This window comes from Euprymna scolopes, chromosome 6, assembly GCF_053919585.1.
Source record: "Euprymna scolopes isolate OS-2025 chromosome 6, ASM5391958v1, whole genome shotgun sequence".
In the NCBI taxonomy this organism is placed as follows: Eukaryota; Metazoa; Mollusca; class Cephalopoda; order Sepiida; family Sepiolidae; genus Euprymna; species Euprymna scolopes.
Window position 1 is genome coordinate 113,022,585 of NC_136487.1, and position 16,340 is coordinate 113,038,924.

The following is a 16,340-nucleotide window of genomic DNA, read 5'->3' on the forward strand; positions in this document are numbered from 1 at the left end:
AGAATAATAAAGGAAACAGACAAGATTTTAATCCTACCCGCCGAATTCTCTTTATTATAAATTGTTTTTGCTTATTTTTTCAATGAATTAATTGACAGTGAAATCAGTGATTTTTATTGATATTCACACTTAAAATAAAGTTTTACTATAAGTTTAAAAAGGATTCATTTAATTTATCGTTAAAACACGTTTGAGATAAAATTAATTCATCATGTAAAAAATGAATAAGCACTTTTTATTACAACAAAATAGGATTACCTGAATTAATGAATACTTTTTTTTATAATTTTCAAAAATATAGAAATGAATGTATGATAATGTTTTAATTTCTATAAATTTAAAAATAAATTGAAGTTTTGACATTTTGGGCTTCCAAAGACATTTTGTGTGATTCAACCAGTTTCTGTTACTAAACTCACTTTAGCGAGATAATTAAGCAATTTTTTTTTTTTGTAAAAACGGAGTGTGTGGATTTTTATTTTTTTTTTTTTAAGATTTTACTTTGAAATGGTTCCAGAAAACTAATATTTAACTTTCAAGGGATTTTACAATTAATTTATTTAGCTTTTAAAGTTAGCTGATTTTTCAAGATTACCTAAATTATTGAATAATTTTTTTATAATATTCAAAAATACAGAAATTAACGTATGTTTCAATTCCTCTATAAATTTTAATAAAACTGACTTTCTGACATTTTCGTCTTGCGTAGAACTTATGCCAACGCTTTTTCGTTCAGATTGTGCGAAGTCGGAATGTCGCTTCTGGGAGCTACTTTTATGTACAAACAAGATTTTTTTTTTTAATTAAATATCTTAATACATTACTAATTAGTTTTGAAATAGTTCCAGAAAACTAATACTTATCTTTTGTGGGATTTTTACAATGAATTTAACTTTCAAATTTAGCTAAACTTTGCAGTTTCCAACGCCGCCGTAAACAAAAAAATTCATTATAACTTTCTTTTCATGTGTAAAATATTTTTTTCCTTTTGAGAGATTAATTTTAGACTTTAATCTTCCAAACACAATCAAAAAGTAATAGGAAACCAGTAGATACGTGTAAAATGATAGCTGATGCTTGCAATGTATGCACATTTTGACTCTTCCCTTTACTTAAAAATTCAATTAAAAAAATCAGAAAATTAACCAATTTTCAGTAATAATGATCGCAGAATATAATGAACACATTATTTCTACTTAAATCTTAGAGGAAATGTATTTTGTTCAAATAAAAAATACCTTTACTAAAATTATGGTTTTCTATAGTAAAAAATGCATGAATTTATTTTTGCTTTTTTTTATGAAAATAAAGCATTGTAAATTTTAATAAAAAAATTAATTATTACAGGAATGTTACAAAAACCCCTAAAATCTATATTAATGAATTCGATATAACGCAAAGAAAATTAATTTCTCGAACTACCGATATTATCATTGCTGAATTAATCTTTTTTTTTATTTTTTTTACACAAAAAATTTATAATTGCAAAAAATATTTCTACATTTTTTTTTTTTTAATTACAGGTTTCGCACAATTTTTATATTTAGGATTCTAATATTTTCTTTGCTTGCATGAATGTGAAACTTTCGGCGTAACATAATTTTTATATAATCGTAAAAAAACTTTTTTTTAAATTTAAAAGCAGAAACATAGAAAAATGATTGAATTAAAAAAAAAACGGTAATAATTAGACAAATGTTCACGATAGGAATGTACGGATGTATATCTAGGAGAGAAAAAAAACAGCACCCCTTACTTACCCCTTTAACTACCCAACATCATTTTCAGACAGCCTTCCGATTGTTTGAAATTTTGTGTTTCCGTATAATCCATGTGGCAGGACCGTTTCCTCTCGGTTGAACAATGCGAGAATCGTTTTTTGGGGAGGAGCTAATTAAGCTATTTTTGCACAAACAGGCTGTTTTTTGGTTTTAAATTCGATTCAATATCTTAAGAATTTACTTTACTAATTAACTTTGAAATAGATCCCAAAAACTAATATTTATCTTTCAAAGGATTTTTAAAATAAATTTATTTAAATTCAAAATTTAGCTTGATTAGTTAACTCATTGAGAAAACATTTTCCATAACTTTTTTTTAAGTGTACAAATATATATTTTCTTTCCTTTTGGAAATTAACTTTAGTCTCTAATCTTTCAAATACAATCAAAACGTAGTCGGAAACCTACAGAAAAAAATAAATCTGCTGTCAAAACCATGTCCCTCTATCTTTATACCACCATTTTTGCCCGTACCCAGAAACCGGCTTTTAAAACCATGTCCCCCTATCAATTTCTGCCATTAAATGCACTTTCCTAGTACATTCAATCGTTTAAATACTCGAAATGGTTTCTTTCGGGAGCTTTTTTCTTTTACTCACTAAATTTATGTGATATACATATAATGTATGTATATCTGCCCCGATATATATATATATATATATATATATATATATATATATATATATAAAATATTGCACATTTACAATAAAATGGAATAAAATAAAGCATACGTAAATGAGGTGATTATTACAATGAATTGTGAAATAATGTTTAGATGTAAAATTATTAATCAAACTTAATCATGTACGCAACGAATCTCCTTATCTCTTATCTTTTATTTATTTATTCTACAAATTACAAGTTAGAAAACAAATGAAACAAACAGATGTGGAAATTGAAGCAAGATGGTGACTGTAGCGTTTATGATTAGGAAATAAGAGTCCCTCGTATCTTTACAATGGAGCATTGAAAAGAAGTTATCCCTTCTGGTGAAAACAACCATTCAAGTGGAACATAGAAAGAAAGCTATGAATAGTATTATGGGTAGAAATATTTATTTTATTTGATGCACATCTATCAGATAAGTCGAACTAGGAAGAATAAATTGCGAAATTGTTTATGACGCGTGCCTATAGCAGAAATGAAAAGTACCAACTTTAACATTACTCTAATCCGGTCGAAATAGTGCAAGAAAAACTGAATCGAAATGAATTAATGGCCGTGCTAATAACATAGCGAAGGGGGGGGAAGAAAAAAAGGGGTAACCAGAATGAAATAGTGATATGTCAGACGAATGGCTATATTTGGGTCTGATTTTTACAATTCAGAGCCACACACATACATTATGTCATCTCCTATATACATATATAATATATATATATAATAAAATGACTGCAGAAATTGGCCTCTGGACCAAAATATCGTAGGTTTGCAACAACAGATGCCACACACAAACTCATTACATCTAGGCTAATAGCAACTATCTTATGAAGCTTTTGAACACTATCTTAGACAAATTCAGTCTGATATTAAAATGCTACATTGCATCTGCTAAGCAACACCATCACAATCGCAACATCTTTAGAGGAAGGAATCCCCATTTTTCTCTCTAAATCCTACAACCACTCCCCGTTTACACCGGGACCAATTCTACATTCCACAGATACCGTGACTACACCTATCGTAACTGGCTCATCGAAACAGACAATCTTTTCAGAATCCGATTCATAAATAGTAAAGTCTCCCACTCCTAATTGGCTGCTCTGATAATTTTCATATTCCAGAATATAGTAATTTGCTTTATAAACGAACACTACTAACATTAAAAAATGGCGTCACTAAGAGACATTTTTGTGCCATGATTCAAGTTCATCTAATGCATAGGTAAGATTATTAAACGAACTTAATATAACCCATTTACTTGCTTTCCGTCACAAACTTTAAAATATGATATCCAATATAAGATTCTCATCTTTTGTGAAACACAGGAAATGAAACGCCGACGACGACGCCTTCTTCAAAACGTCAACAGATCAGTTCTTTTTACCATGAGACACTGCGTGTATATTGACGTTTAAAAACCACACATTACATTTATATATTGAAGAAATTACCTCACAAATATATGCAACTTCTATTAAGAGAATTCCTTAACACAAACAAAAACGATACCTACGTCTTTACCGACGACGACGACATCGACTCCGCCTTCGTCAAAACATCAAATCCGAATTCTTTTACCATAAAACACACCACGTGTACATTGAGGTTTCACACCTACACATTTTATATGTACTTATATATTGAGGAGTTTAGCTTGCGACTTTAAGATTTTTGCCGTTTCGGAGTCTATAGAGAACACACACACAACAAAGTGCATTTTATATATGACTAGCAGGGCTCGTGTACCGGCGTTGCACAGTAGAAGTATGTATTAAAAAAAAACAAAAAAAAAAAACAACGACGGTCTTCCTCGACGACCACACAACTACTTCCGTCAAATCATCAACAAACCAGAGTTCTTATACCATTAGACACGCTGTGTACATTGGTGATGTTTCTATTTACTTGCCTCCCAACTAGACCAAAGTTAGACACAAGGTCTGTTTTTAATGTGAGAAAAACCCAGCCCCCGAAAAGGGTAATCTGGGTAGGAACAAAATTGTTAAAGTTATGAAGAATTTCTCTTTCACTGACCGAGAACAGAAAAGGTGAAGTGTAACATCAGAACAGATACTACACTGTTATCGCGGCTGTGATGTTTCAAAACGCATTTCATATGTATTTATATATTGAAGATTTTAGCTCCCAAACACTTTCTACTTTTATATCAAGATTTTTCCTAAAAAAAAAACAAAAAAAAAAAATCGAAAAGGTTAGCTCTCAAATGCTTGCGTTTTTTTATGCAGAAAGAAAAAAGCGGAAGTTTATTGAACGGTATCAAATGAATTTATTTTTTGCCAACAATTTTATTCTCACTACATACTTCTTTCAATAAAATTCAAGATTTTTTATCGGAACAAATCATTAGAAAACCTACTCTTATTTTGGAAGCTTAACTCTTCAATAAATAAATATATATGAAATGCGTCGGTGCTTCGCCACGGTACATTCCTTTTATCCACGGTCGGCAGTGCTCACTGTCATACTAGGTTGGCAGTGGCTTCCACTTACAGCCGTAGTTTAATTTTCTTTGTACAAGTGGGTGGGGACATACTTCTACTGTGCAACGCCGGTAAACGGGTCCTGCTAGTCATATATAAAATGCACTTTGTTGTGTGTGTGTGTGTGTGTGTGTGTGCGCGCGCGCGTGTGTTCTCTATAGACTCCGAAACAGCTAGGCAGATTTTTATGAAATCTCACAAAATCAATAGTTTTTTTGGTAAGACAGGGACGCGTTCGGAATGAATGTTTCTGTTTAGAGCACAATTGAACCATGGTACTTGACTTTTGCATTTTAAACTTTAATTCAAATAAATAATTTTATTAAGTCAACAGTAGATTCTCTACAATGCACTATAATGTATTGTGAATTCAATGAACGCGAAAAGGCATATGAAGTTTCCTCTGTGCACCACAGTGAGTCCCCAACTAGAGCAAGCAATTGATTTGATTGAAAAATAGGCAATTTCACCGATTTCGATAACAATAAAGTATAATATTGAACATTCGTCGAGCCTTATATAGTCCCAGGCAACGTCGGGTCTTCCTACTAGTATAAAAGGAAGATCCAAAATAAGGCCTCTTTTTTTTCTTTTAGTCAAAAGTTGAACTACGAGTATGGAGGGGTACCATTAAATCGAGCGACTTTTTGTGCTTCAGGATTTATTTTGCTACAGTCACCACTATTCCCGTTTTTACTAGGAATTTAATGACACGTCTCTGCTTCATGACAGGGGTTGCTTTCTTAGATTATCACACCGTCAATATCTACAACTGAGACATGAAACTTTCATGTAATGGATGCGTAAGTTCAATTATCATAATGCAATTTGCATGAATCTATTCAGACGGAATAAAAGAAACCGGATACATTACTTTTGTAATGCACGTCGAATATATGGCAGTGGTGGAAAAATAACATTACTATACTGTCCAATTTTACTACTGTACACTCTTTAACCCTTGTTCTCGAGTGGCCTCTGAGCCTTAATAAGTGGTGATGCCTATGCAAAAAAAAAGTTTTCCTCGACTGGCATTAAGTCAGTTCTTTTGAAATTTACAATATATTGACGTTATAATCATTAGGGATGTGACAACAGCATATTCTTTTCATTGTTTCGACTCTTGAGTAGATATCCGTTAATATCCTATGTTTTTTTATATAGACTGATGTGGTTCTCTGTTGATTAAGCGTGTCTGTCAGATATATACCCGAGAGTCAAAAGAATGAAAAGAATATTCTGTTGTCACATCCCTAATAATCATGCACAAAATTATTGTCCTTATTTTCAGAATCTTTTACCCATATGAATAATTAGCAAGGAGACACGACGTTGTCCGAGACTGAACGAGGATCAACAAATGTTCCACTCTTCCATACTGTTATAATCGAAATAGGTTAAAAAAAATCCCTCATTTTTTAATTGCCTTCTCTAATTAGGGACCCCCCCCTCCATAATGTACCGAGAGAAAGCTTCACATGCCTTCCCGCAGAATACATTGTAGTCTACATTGCACTGTAGAGAATCTATTGATTTTATAACAATTTTGTAAATAATGGCTTCACTTCAAGTTTAAAATGCAAGTATCATGGTTCAATTGTGCTCTAAACAGTAACAGCCATTTTGAACGCGCCCCTGCCTTATCAAAGAAACAACTGTTGGTTCTATGAAATTATTTTTACATGATCACTTGAATCAAAATTAAGCGTACAAAAGTCAAGCATCATGGTTCAATTGCGTTCTAAAAAGAAACATTAATTTTTTAACGCAACCCTGTCTTATAAAAGAATCTACAGTTGATTTTATAGGCTGGGCCTTACTGCTTGTGTGGTGATAAAACTAAAGGAATTAACCAAATTCATAAGCAAAATACTAATAAAATTTGAAATGGACAACATTTAAAATCCAGTAAAATGATTTGAAGTTGTGACCTTACAGAAGAATGATATGAATACAAATGGATAGGGAAAGTTCAATAAAATTATTACATTGTTTAAGAAAAAAAAATGCTGTTCAGAACTATAGAAACGACAGATTTATCGTATTATTCCATTAAATTGGAATGTAATTCAAAGATTGAAAGACATACAAAAGAAGAATGACAAAACTTTAGAGTAAAATATTGCAGTTCCAGGGAAACTTTTGAATATCAAGTTCAAATACTTTATCAGAGAGAATGAGAAAATGATTAATGGAGACTTAAAACATAATGTTTTTTTTTTGTTGTTTTTTTTTTTATATATGGCGACATTTAAAAAAAAATATTGTCAATTATGAAAAAATTATTTCGGCGGAATTCAAATACTAGATTTATTAAGTATTTATTTTCTAAATCGAATAAGGTTTTGTGACAAGTTCGCAGATCGGATTAAGAACAGAAATAACGTATTACATTCCTGAATTTATGAGGCGAGGATTAGTTATTTGCATAATTTGGAATCTTCGGACTACTGTTCTCATCTTGAGTATCATTTTCACAATTTCCGCAAAGACCCATTGCGCTGTGGTTAGAGTAATTGAAAAAATTAATTGGGTACTAGTGCACTTAATGATCCGTGCTGAAATAATAACGTTATTATTTAAAAAGCCGTTCTTAACATGAGGAGAGGAGGGCGTTTTGTAACTATTCTATACTTTAACCTTACAATTGAATAATAATAATAATAAAAACATCATAAAACTTTAATTAAACTTGGAAATACGATTTAAAAAATAGCGTGGATCAAGTGTACTAGCACCATTAATTGCAAAAGTGATATTCTCTTGAAGGTTGAAAGGCTCAGTGTGGGCGATCGAAAATACAATTGCGAATTACCACGGACCTCCACCCAGTCATGGCTGATGGAACGAGAGCATGCTACCTCCGTGAAATAAAGGGTTCCGTTTAAAATTCTGTCTAAATTCCAGAGTTCGACAATATACACCTAAAGAAGGTTGGGGGTTACATCGACGGAAAGGTTGTGAAAATGACACTCAAGGTGAAAACAGTCCGAAGAATCCAAATAATACGAAATAACATGGAACAATTTTTCCCATCACTTTAGATGGAGGGTGTACACTCGTAAATAATTAAGACTTACCAAATCATGACGAACGAAACGAGAACAATCTACTCCCATAGACTGGATAAGAAGTTCAATTCGGAATTCCGCATAGGTTTCCAGGTTCGACCGAGATATGCGTCCGAAGAAGTTTCGAAATGGACCGAAACGTGAAAATAACAACCAAGATGAGAACAGAAATCGGAATGATCCCGACTATAAAAGCCCTACCCTAGCCCGAAAACAATCTCTCGGGTTCAACATCATGTTAATTTCTGTCGTTTTTGGCTTGTTTGTGTTCTGTTTTCCCAGTCGTATCAAATGACCAAATCTGAGTTCATCGAGTACATCTTGATTAATGAATCTCCTTTTTAGTAAATGTTACCATTGGCGAAACAATTTATTTTAGAAGGAATTACCGATGTAAAATTTCTCAGAAACATTTTATTTATCTCAATTGTGAAGGATGTGCGTTTTTGTTTTTAAGTTCCGTAATTATTAGTCGTGAGTAAAGAGATAAGGCATCATACAATGCTGTACGACAAAAAAAATATTAAAAACATTAACATACCAGATCTTTTATTACTTTACTCGCAACCAATAATTACGGAGCTTAAAATACTCATAACATCTATTAAATATTAGAATAGTTAAAGCAAATACTTCATTAGATAAATCAAAATAAATCTATACGATTTTAGTACGTTCACTGTCAATCTTAAGTCAATTCCGGAAATGGCCGAAACATTTTACGATTTGAAAACCACCTTTAGGACTCATTTTGGCAGTTCTGCGTTTTTGTTTTCATTTTTAAAGAATTCCACCCTGGACAAGGGACGACAACCACAACATTTATTGAAGTTTTGTGAAATCTTTTCGTAAATCAAAATAAATACATTAAAGTTATGCAAGAGAAAATGCTAATTACTGGAACATTAATTGAATTTAATGATGTTGTGTAAACGAACGTTTCTCAATTAAAATTTTCAAATTAATTAAAATAGTCAATTTAAATTATTTTAAAAATATGAAAATAGTCGATCGGCATGTCTAAAAGAAAAAAAAAATCATTAAATTCAAAGATCGTTTTCCATTGTGTTACTGTGTTTGTTTTAATTTACCAAATAAAATTACGAAACTTCAATAAATTTCGTCCCTTGTAGTCATTCAAAAATGATCGAAAAAATTTTCATGAAAACCTAAAATGCAGAAATGCCCTAACTGTTCGCATGCTTGATGCTATCTGCCTTTTCAGTTTTTTTTAATGATATTCAAATTGTGAACTACTTCAGCCATTTCCAGAACTGACTGCATTCTCCGTCAAAGTAATAAATTCACTAGATATGCATTTATTAAAAATAATGAAATTCGTTTTAGTTTCTTTTATTTCAAATTTGATTTCATTAAAAATAATGTTATTTTGTTACTTTCAATTAGCCGAATTCGTCAATCAAAAATGGCGGTAGATATTTTTTAATTCGATAAAAATCGACAGTCATCTTTGACTCGCATTAGACCAACTGAAGGTATCAAACTTTCAATTTCAAAACTTTAAACTATACAGGTTGATTAAAAATTAAATTTTATTGCGTTCAGTAACTTATTTGTTGTATATTTTGTTTTCCCCCGATTTCGGCTTTGTTAACGATACTACACAATTGCCTTTTTACTTTGCTTATTAACGCCTATAAATTTAAACTTTTGCCGAAAGTTTAAAATTGTTACTATTTTATTTTATTATATAGATTGGTATGTTTGCTTTTCGCCTTTAATTTTTAAAAAATTTGTGTGTATAAAATGTTCAAAATATCTTGTTACAGAACTTACATTTTTCTGTATAATGCCATTTTCAAAAAGTAACATTTTTCCTGTAAGAAAGTAAAAACCCAAGACAAAACAAAATGGCCGCAATAACATTGATGCTAAATTTAACGCTTTAAAAAGAAAAGTGAATATAATTTAAGACCAATCAATTTTTATACTAAACAGGCGAAACTCAACCGAAATATTCTAACGATCCCTATTGTACAATTTGATTTTTCCCGAATAATACCAATAAGCTTGTAAGAAAAATCAACCTGTTACAATATAAAAACATGTGATTATGATTTTCATAATTGTTATAATTATAATGAAATCTATTATAAATATTATAATATATTTCATATAGTAAAATAGACGTTTTTTGTCTATTAATTCTATTTTGGATCTTTTCCAACTTCCGAAGAAGAGTCTTCATTTCTGGCAGGAACTGGCTGGTGTAATCGCCATATTTATGTAAGTTCGAGTTCTTTCCAATCCATCGGGATTCATCATCAGGGATAGATTCATCTAACTAGTTTTGAACAATCGATATAATTTTTTAACGTGTATATATTTTTTTATTGGTTAATTATTTTCGTAACTTTACAAACATTTCAAGATGTTACATTGATTGGTAAAGCTTATTTTATTATTAGTTTTTATTATTTCAAGTGTTCGTTTATTATATTCATGTTAAAACTGAGATACTTTCACGCGTTTACTCGCAACTACGTAACTTACACATTGAAAGATTCATTATTAATCTAATTTTAATTGAGATAAATAACGGAATTGTGTAAAATAACACGAATTTTAAAAAGTCCCATTAAAAATAATTAGGAAGTTTATTCTACGAGAATGCATTTCGGTTTCTTTATCCTGAAATAGGATGTGACTTATATTTTTCCTGTGGGCCCTCCATCTGAGAGAGAGAGAGAGAGAGAGAGAGAGAGAGAGAGAGAGAGAGAGAGAGAGAGAAAGAATTTGGAATTAAATTCAATAAATTAAAAATTATATACGACTAATTTATTATTCGACAAGAAATACAAAAATTAAGTTTTCCTTAATCCATGGATTTTCAATAAATGGCTCATCTCAGAAATGTTTTTAACAAAATAATGTTTATAGGCAGTCATAAATTTTACTATTTAGCACACACACACACACACACACACATATTGAAAAACTAAAAAGCTTGTATGAAAGGTCTAAAAGCAACCAAGATTAAAAAAAGAAAAGATATTCCATGATGTAGTTAGGTTCAATAAAGAAATAAAGATGTACAATCGTAAGATCCAAGGCAATCAAGAAATATATAATCCAAACAGAGATTTTAATGTCCAAATGTATGCATATAAAGCAATCCATAAAACACGATAAGGTAAAATCCATTGCAGATATTTCCACAAGCGTACAAAATATTTTTCTGAAAAGTTTGTTAGATAAAGTTTACTGAAAAATTTCTCATACAATATATTAGAAAATATTAAAAATATCAAAATTATAATAGACTATACGCCACGATGAGAGAAAAAGAAATCTGTAGAGTCCCATCAAATATTGAAATAAATTTTTGTAAATTATAATTTACTGAATTGAATTCCAAAATCTCATTTATACTGTTGCCCTATCTTATATTTAGATGAACATTAATTTTACAGTATTATACAAGCTGTAATCTAAAAGTATTTAAAAATTTCGGTTATATATATAACAATAGAAAAATGCGAGCATGAAAATATGGTTAAGCTTAAACTTAGAAAAGAGAAGGACAAGATATTCTAGTAAAAAATATAAATTTATAACTTAAAATATTACAGCATTAAGAATTTATATATTAAATGTTAGATTTTAAAAAATATCTTAATGCTGCAATATTTTAAGTCGTAAATTTATTATATTTTTCACTAGAATATTTTGTCCTTTTTTTTCCAGTTTTAACAACTAGACCTTTACTTTTCCATGTTTAAGCTTAACCATATTACTTTTCATGCTCGCATTTTTCTATCGTAATCTAGTAAATTCACTCGTTCTTTGTTTAATTTCAGTCTTATTTTTTGCTCCGATACATACACAAATGTAATAACAATGTACGGCACTCGTCGGCTTTCAATAAAACTTCCAATTATCTCCCTTTCATTCTGTTTCTTCTCTTGAAGCGATGGTTGCTATGGAAACCACTCATAAAAAACGTCGCTCACCTCCTTGTGTGATTTTGAACACCAGTAATTTCATTATAACTTTTTTTTTTTTTTTTTTAATGAAAATTGATTTATTTTCACAATATAGCTAAGAAGGTGATCTATAAACTGTAATAATTTTTGGGAATTTGGGCGAAAAATGAGTGAGCGGTGAAGCTTTAAAGCAGTTCTAAATGACTTAAACTGCCACTTAAGCATAAATTCAAACACGGTGTTTGATATATATATATATATATATATATATATATATATATATATATATATATATACACATCCTATAAATTCGGGTTTTTTGTGTATTGATATTCATATAAAAACAACTTTTCTATTTAAAAAGAAAATACAGCTTTGTTACATATGGATTGTAGAATTGCATTCATCTGCAAAAGATCTAGCTAATTGCATATTCTTTTAAACATTCATTTTAATCAATTCCCTATTGGTGTTTACGGCTTTCTTGTAGGATGAACATCTTTAGTTAACTATTACGTGTGATTATATTCTTGCAGATATGCTACATGATTCATACTTGGGCAATATTTGCGTAAAAAGTTTATAGTAAACAAAAACTTCTTTCCATATATATATATATATATATATATATATATATATATATATATGTGTGTGCGCGCGCGTGTATATTTTTGTTAAAAAAATTTCCTACCAAACTCCTCCTACAGTTTTTGGTCTACAGACATGAAACTTCATATATAGGATATTCGAGCCCATACGAAACTTTATTGGGTTTTAGCTGGGAAAATCGGTCTTCATAGCTTAAAAAAAAATTACAGTGAAAAATGTCGAAAAAATAAAGACACATTTTGTTTTAACTGCGCGTTCGAATAAATCTTTAAACTTTAAAAATCTCTTAAAAAAGTATTAGTTTTTTCATACTATTTCAACGAAAGTAAACTCAAGATACCGAATTAAAAAAGATGTACATACATTTTATATTAGGTTAGTGAAAAAATGTCGTTTTTTTTATATATAATTAAATGTTAAAAAACATTTTTGAACCAACCTAACAAAATTGCATTTAAAAAAAATACTGTAGGGAAAATAAAAACAAAAAAAAACGTTCCGTTGAAAATGTAAATGTGAATAACGCTGATTTTCACTAAATTACGATAAGCGTAATAATTTCGTTTTATTATTTTATTTTTATGTACATATCAAGAATTTCTTTATTTTTCTCTGAAATAAGTTCATATTAAACTTGGTAGAATCTTTTAATATAAAATTCTTCATAAAGTTTGTTTATATACTGACAAGTAACAATTTATTCATTGAAAAATAGTTAAAACCATTATTTATTAATAATTAAATAGAATTAAAATTTGGAAGAAATTATTATAAATTAAAAAATTACCAACTGAACCCCCCCCTCCCCCCAAAAAAATATAGACTCACGTTTTATTTTATTTTTTTGTTCGTTACGTAAATTTTAAAATTGATTCAATCAGTGAGATTGGTGGAAGGACCAAAATTGTCTGCTTTTTTTTTTTTCACCGCCGTGGCATCCATAGGTCAACAAATGAAACATTGCTTAAATTTTCCTTATTTTTTTAATTTTTTTGTGTGTTCCTGATATTCAATATTTACATTTTTTTTTTTTGCAAGATTATAGAAAAAAAAATTCTTACGTTGATTTTTTACACCTTAAGTGCGCGTAAAATAAAATATTTTATGTAAAATTTACGCTAAAAATTCTACCTTATTAATAAATGGAATATGTTTTTTCTTTGTGTAAACAATGCTTAATTCGAAGATAATATCGTTAGTTCGAGAAAATTGATTTTTTTTTCGAGTTATAACGATATTATGTTAACACTGACTTTAGAGGCATTTTTAGTAAAAGTGACATTTTTTTTTAATTTGTTACAGTTTACGATGCTTCATTTTCATAAAAATTTATCTTTTGATAAATTCATGCATTTTTTAAAAGCATTCAAATGGTGCTAGTGCACTTATTGATCCGCGCTATTTTTTTAATAGTAGTTTCAAGTTTAATTAAACTTTTACGATATGTTTTCATTAAATTGTTAGGTGAAAGTACAGAATAGGTACACAACACCCTCCCATCCCCATGTTAAGAATGGCTTTCTAACTAATAACGTTTTTATTTCAGCACGGATCAATAAGTGCATGAGTACCATTCAAATTATAACTTTAGTAGAAGTATTTTTGTTTACACAAAATAGATTTCCATCGAGATTAAAATAATGGGTTAATTATATTCTGTGATTATTAATAAATACATAAAATTGATTTCTTGAATTTTGATGAATTTTCAAGTAAAAAAAACATTTATTGAAAAGTCTGCGTAATAAAATATAATTTTGATGAACAATTTTTGAATTAAAGCAACATTGAATTTTTCCCCTTAAACATTTTTCTGAATTAAAGTAAAACTGGATATTTTTAGAAAAATTTAATAATTTAAATGAAACATTTCCCAAATTTAAGTTACATTGGATTTATCTGGGGTTTCTATTACTGTACACAGATTCGAAAAAATTATCAAAAAACAAATATATAACAAATAAATGTTATCAAAGGCAAGATAAGTTTCTTTTCTACCAAATTGGATATATTTTTCGTGTTTTTATTCAATGTAACATGTTTATTCAGCTCGAAAGACATACAGTATTTATCGATGTATTCGAAAATTCAAGATGGCGTTTACCACGGTAAGTTTAGGAAAAGGTGTTATAAATAAAAAACTGGATAAAATACTGTTAAAAACCCGCTCAATATATGTTACCGTGACATAGGTTGACATATATTCGGCGGGTTTTTAATAGTATTTTGTCTAGTTTTTTATTTATAACACCTTTTCCCAAACTTACCGTGTTAAAGAGGGAGTGAGGCGCCATCTTGAATTTTCCAATACATCCGTAAACATTGCATCTGCATGTTTTTCGTGCTGAATAAACATGTTACATTGAATAAAAACACGAAAAATATATTCAGTTAGGTAGAAAAGTAACTTATCTTGCCTTTGATAACACTTATTTGTTATATATTTGTTTTTTGACAACTTTTTCGAATCTATGTGTACAGTAAAACAAACCAGAGAGATTTTCTCCGGTTCCAAATTAGAGCCCGTGTTAATGTACAGTGTAACCCGGATATACGAAACACAAATATAAGTGTCATCCGGATATAAGAGAGTCAATGGACCTGCTATTAAGTCTCTTATATCCGTGTTACTGTTACACTGTAGTTGAAAAACATGAATTACTTTACGATTCTTTAAACTAGAAAGGAATTTAAAAACTTTTAAATAATCGAATCAAAAGTATTTTTTTTCCTTTAAAATTCTTAGCAAATCCTCATGTATTAAAAGATTGATAGTTTTAGAAGTTATTTACACCAATCATTTTAGGTGGGTTAAAATCTAACAAAATTATAATTTTATAACAAAATGTGGCAATCCATACAATTCAACGGTCAAACGAAAACAATACGGCTATAATTTATTTTTATTTTCCAAATGTTATTTAAAAAAAAAACAAACAAACAAAAAAAAAAAACGATTAAAACAAACGATAAAAAAGAAAAGAAAAAAAAAACAGAATAAAAATTAACATCAAACGATTTCCGGACCACACCGAGTAGGTAAGCTTATAGATGAATTAAGAAAATACACACGCTTAGTTAATTCAAGAAAATCGCGTTATTTGATGAAAGAATAATTAACATGCACCTAATTAAGAATGGCTTTCTAAATAAGAAATGTTGGCGCTTCTACACTATCAGAACAAAATCTGGTGCTAGTGGACATTGATCCACGCCTATTTTTTAAAATAGTATTTTCAAGTTTAATTGAAGTTTTATCCTATGTTTTTATTCAATTGTAAGGTACAAAATACAGAATAGGCACAAAACACCCTACTCTTCATGTTAAGAATGGCTTTCTAAATAATATTTCAACACGGATCAATAAGTACACTAGTACCCGAAATGCTGTAGTCGATAAATGGAGTTTTCAGATAAAATAAAAACTATTGTTTCTACTGATTTTTGACAATTAAATTAACAATGTCAGGTTCCGAATTAGTTGAAATTACCTGAATATTACTGAATTATAAAAAACTTTTATCGTGTTAAAGATTGCAGCCATCTTGTTCTTATAAAATAAATCGAAACGAAAAATGGCCTCCCTTTTGAACTCTCCTGTGTCTTACATAAGCAAATACGATCATTTTCTTCAAATTCTTTTTTTTCTTTAATAAATAATTTTCTACCTTTTTGATTTTTATAATTTTTGGATATAATCATCTTAAAAATACAAGGAGTGCGTATATACCATTGTTTTCATGTGAAATTCAGTATTACGATTTCTGA

General features: G+C 29.5%; 1 protein-coding gene across 1 annotated transcript in view; it reads right to left on the reverse strand.

Moving 5' to 3' along the window:
• The window catches only part of LOC145277883 (uncharacterized), a 119,900-nt gene that overhangs the window by 102,815 nt on the left and 745 nt on the right, over nt 1-16,340 (reverse strand). The gene's annotated exons all lie outside the window — the stretch shown is intronic.